This window comes from Chiloscyllium plagiosum, chromosome 28, assembly GCF_004010195.1.
Source record: "Chiloscyllium plagiosum isolate BGI_BamShark_2017 chromosome 28, ASM401019v2, whole genome shotgun sequence".
Lineage (NCBI taxonomy): Eukaryota > Metazoa > Chordata > Chondrichthyes > Orectolobiformes > Hemiscylliidae > Chiloscyllium > Chiloscyllium plagiosum.
Genome location: NC_057737.1, coordinates 5043631 through 5048069, shown reverse-complemented (window position 1 = coordinate 5048069; position 4439 = coordinate 5043631). Strand labels below are relative to the sequence as shown.

The 4439-nt window shown below is 46.1% G+C and overlaps 2 protein-coding genes across 6 annotated transcripts in view; one reads left to right on the top strand and one right to left on the bottom strand.

Annotated features, from left to right (window-relative positions):
* The window catches only part of ints2 (integrator complex subunit 2), a 65782-nt gene extending 64020 nt beyond the window's left edge, over positions 1-1762 (bottom strand). For 2 of the 4 annotated variants that reach the window (XM_043718112.1, XM_043718111.1), the window contains exon 1: positions 1221-1593. The gene's annotated coding sequence lies outside the window, so the exon portion shown is untranslated. Of the gene's footprint in view, positions 1-1220; positions 1594-1626 lie in introns of those variants that run through there. The other 2 variants (XM_043718109.1, XM_043718110.1) reach the window with 2 other exon arrangements.
* Positions 1763-1833: 71 nt separating this feature from the next.
* Positions 1834-4439, top strand: part of brip1 (BRCA1 interacting helicase 1) — a 231834-nt gene continuing 229228 nt past the window's right edge. Inside the window, exon 1 of one of the 2 annotated variants that reach the window (XM_043718107.1) lies at positions 1834-1921. The gene's annotated coding sequence lies outside the window, so the exon portion shown is untranslated. Of the gene's footprint in view, positions 1942-4439 lie in introns of both variants that reach the window. The other variant, XM_043718106.1, reaches the window with a different exon arrangement.

Sequence of the window (4439 nt, the reverse complement as noted above, 5' to 3'; positions counted from 1 at the left end):
CCACCTTCTTCAGTACCCTGGGATGTAGACCATCAGGCCCCGGGGACTTTTCAACTTTCAGACCTAACAGTCTCTCCAACACTAATTCCTGGCAAATATAAATTCCCTTAAGTTCAGGTCCTTCAGTCACTGTTACCTCAAGGAGTTTGCTTGTGTCTTCCCCAGTGAACACAGATCTGAAGTACCAATTCAATTCTTCTGCCATTTCTTTGTTCCCCATAATATATTCCCCATTTTCTGTCTTCAAGGGCCCAATTTTAGTCTTAACCATTTTTTTGCCTTTCACATACCTAAAAAAGCTTTTACTATTCTCCTTTATATTTTTGGCCAGTTTATCTTCGTACCTCATTTTTACTCTGCGTATTTCCTTCTTAGTAATCCTCTGTTGTTCTTTAAAAGCTTCCCAGTCCTCCGTTTTCCCACTTATCTTTGCTATGTTATATTTTTTCTCTTTTAACTTTATATGTTTCTTAACTTCCCTCAACAGCCACGGCCACCCATGCCTCCTCCTTGGATCTTTCTTCCTTTTTGGAATGAACTGATCCTACATGTTATGTTGCAGCTGTAGAGGATATTGGTTAGACCACTTTCAGAATATTGCATTCAATTCTGGGCTCCCAAATACAGGAAGGATGTTGTTAAGGGTTCAGAAAAGAATCACAAGGATGTTGCTGGGATTGGAGGATTTGAGTTTATAGGGGGAGGCTGAATAGGCTGGGGCTTTTATCCCAGGAATGTCAGAGGCTGGTTTTGTTTTAATTTATTGGCAATTATTCTCTTAATAATCAGTTTCCCCAAATATCACTAAGTTCTTGATCTTAACACTTCAGTATTTCAGCGTTACTGTGAAAGTCAATTCAAGAACTAGCAAGCAAAAACAAACAACAAAAATTACAGATAACTTGACAAAAAACTCAGAACTTCATATATTTTCGGCACATTTGCATTGAAAGGCGGATATTGTCCCAAGTTTTAAGCTAAGAAATTTAATTTTGTTACTTAATACTTCATTACACTTAATCAGAGTATGTCACAAAATTATTTAAAATATCGACAGCAATGAATAACATTTCGGTTCCATGGATTACTTGACTTCAGAATTCAATACCATTAATTATCTTAATACGTGAAAACTTTAATCGCAAATTCCCCCGATGCCTCAACTATACTTTTAAAACTAGCTTTGTTTTAAGTACTTTTTCAGAAATCAAATAACATACCTTTTACTGAAAACAAAGTGAAGTGAAAACTGATGAATTCGGCCTAGCACTGCCTCAGTCCCCGGAGTTACGTAACCCTTCTCGCCGAGAAAGGCCTTGGGGCCTCGCCATTCGCCGTTTAAACTCCCTAACGCTGTCGAACTAGAATTCCAGGCGGAATGGAACATAGAAACATTAGTTTTTTAAAATCCAATTTCTCACTGTACTCCTCTGGTCCGATAAACCGCATCAACCTTCTTCACTCCACTGACAACACCGTACCAACCGCCATATGGGATTGTGGGTCGTGCCGGGGTAACCATAGTAACTGCCATTGCAGGACTACCCCCGCCGAATGGACTCGCCCATTGGCCTTTGGGCAACTCGTTTTCCTAATGACTTTACCTTCCCCGCGCTCAGTGCTCACCGGTTGCTGATTGGCCGCAGTGCCGCCGTCCATTCAGATAGAACGAAAAACTCAGCAGATCCAACAACATTCGTGCAGAGAAATCAAAGTCGATGTTTCGGGTCCAGTGTACCTTCTTTTTTGGCCCGAATTGGTCTCACTCCAGGTCACTGTCGTCAATTGGCTGCGAGGGCCCCAGTTCGCCTGCCGATTGGCCCACATCTTGCGCCGGCGTACTCCGGATTTGCTTCCGGGGCCTACGCCTGCGCGTTGATCACCAGTCAGGCGCGAAGTTGTGGTTGTGCGATTGCATGAGGTAAAACAAACTGGAGAACTGTGAGTAATGTCTTTGTGGGAAAAGAACTAAGGCAGAAGCGTTTTTCTGCCTTACATCTCAAAAGTTATGGTTTAAGAACCTCATTAATTCCGAATTTTTGAATCTGCAGAAATATTTATTTTTTGTCATTGAAACCATCATCCACTTGCAAGGTTTCGATTTGGCTCTCCCCGCAGTCTTGGGTCTTGGTAATTTGTGGGTCGAGATTAGAGTGGTGCTGGAAAAGCACAGCAGGTCAGGCAGCATCCGAGGAGTAGGAAAATCGACGTTTCGGGCAAAAGCCCTTCTTCATCAGGAAACTGTAATTTGCGGACAGATTGTTTGCGCTGTTCCATTTTCGCAGCAGTTCTGTCATTGCCAATTACATAGGCAGCCACAATGAAATTTAGATGGAATAGAATATTGCGGATGCTGGAGAATAAAACTCAGCAGTTTAAGTACAGATCGTTCGGCCCAGTGTCGTTCGTATTTCCTTCCTGATGAAGGGCTTATGCCCAATAAGTCGATTATCCTACTCATCGGATGCTGCCTGACCTGCTGCGCTTTTCCAGCGCCACATTTTTGAACCTTGTTCATATTTCACACCAGTCTGCTCCAAAACTACTTTATCTCGCCCTCTCAGGACATAACTTGGAGGAGCCGGTGTTGGACTGGGGTGGACAAAGTTAAAAATCACACAAACCCGGGTTAAAGTCCAACAGGTTTATTTGGAAGCTCTAGCTTTTGAATCGCTGCTTCTTCATCAGGTGGTTGTGATCCAGGATCAAAAAAACACAAAATTTATGGCAAAAGTTTAGTGTCATGCAGTTGAAATGATATATGGAACAATCCTGGAATTCAGACTCATGTTCCCAGAATATTATTGTGGCATCTTCGATAATAAGTCCAGTGGCATTACCACTAAGCTTCTACTTCCTCTGTCTCTGGTTGTAATCTGGCTGCATTGCTTTGTATCATAGTCTCTGTCCTTCACATTGCGATTTGCCCGTCAATTTTGACAGAGTTGGAGAGGCCAGTGTTGGACTTGAGTGTACAAAGTTAAAAATCACACAACACCAGGTTTAAGTCCAACAAGTTTAATTGGAAGCATTAGCTTTCGGAGCGCTGCTTCTTCATCAGGTGGTTATGGACGGACTCAGGACGGAGTATTTAGTTGCCTCAAACCTACTACTACAAACAGCTTCTGTAACTGTCACCTTTTTAAAAACTCTATGTAACTCCTTGGTCAGATGTTTGACCAGTCTCTCCTATCCAAGAGGTAAAACAATAACTGCAGATGCTGGAAACCAGATTCTGGATCAGTGGTGCTGGAAGAGCACAGCAATTCAGGCAGCATCCAACGAGCAGCAAAATCGACGTTTCGGGCAAAAGCACTTCATCAGGAGTAAAGGCAGAGAGCCTGAAGCGTGGAGAGATAAGCTAGGGGAGGGTGGGGGTGGGGAGAGAGTAGCATAGAGTACAATGGGTGAGTGGGGGAGGAGATGAAGGTCAGGGAGGAGCGGGTGGAGTGGATAGGTGGAAAAGGAGCTAGGCAGGTCGGACAAGTCCGGACGAGTCAAGGGGACAGTGCTGAGCTGGAAGTTTGAAACTAGGGATGAGGTGGGGGAAGGGGAAATGAGGAAGTCCACATTGATGCCCTGGGGTGGAAGTGTTCCGAGGCGGAAGATGAGGCGTTCTTCCTCCAGGCGTCTGGTGGTGAGGGAGCGGTGGTGAAGGAGGCCCAGGACCTCATGTCCTCGGCAGAGTGGGAGGGGGAGATGAAATGTTGGGCCATGGGGCGGTTTGGTTGATTGGTGCGGGTGTCTCGGAGATGTTCCCTAAAATGCTCTGCTAGGAGGCGCCCAGTCTCCCCAATGTAGAGGAGACCGCATCGGGAGCAACGGATACAATAAATGATATTAGTGGATGTGCAGGTAAAACTTTGATGGATGTGGAAGGCTCCTTTAGGGACTTGGATAGAGGTGAGGGAGGAGGTGTGGGCACAGGTTTTACAGGTCCTGCGGTGGCAGGGGAAAGTGCCAGGATGGCAGGGTGGATTGTAGGGGGGCGTGGACCTGACCAGGAAGTCACGGAGGGAGCGGTCTTTGCGGAAGGCAGAGAGGGGTGGGGAGGGAAATATATCCCCAGTGGTAGGGTCTGTTTGGAGGTGGCGGAAATGTCGGCGGATGATTTGGTTTATGCGAAGGTGGGTAGGGTGGAAGGTGAGCCCCAGGGGCGTTCTGTCCTTGTTGCGGTTGGAGGGGTTGGGTCTGAGGGCGGAGGTCGGGATGTGGATGAGATGCGTTGGAGGGCATCTTTAACCACGTGGGAAGGGAAACTGCGGTCTCTAAAGAAGGAGGCCATCTGGTGTGTTCTATGGTGGAACCGCTCCTCCTGGGAGCAGATACGGCGGAGGCGGAGGAATTGGGAATACGGGATGGCATTTTTGCAAGAGATAGGGTGGGAAGAGGTGTAATCCAGGTAGCTGTGGGAATCGGTGGGTTTGTAGAAAATGTCA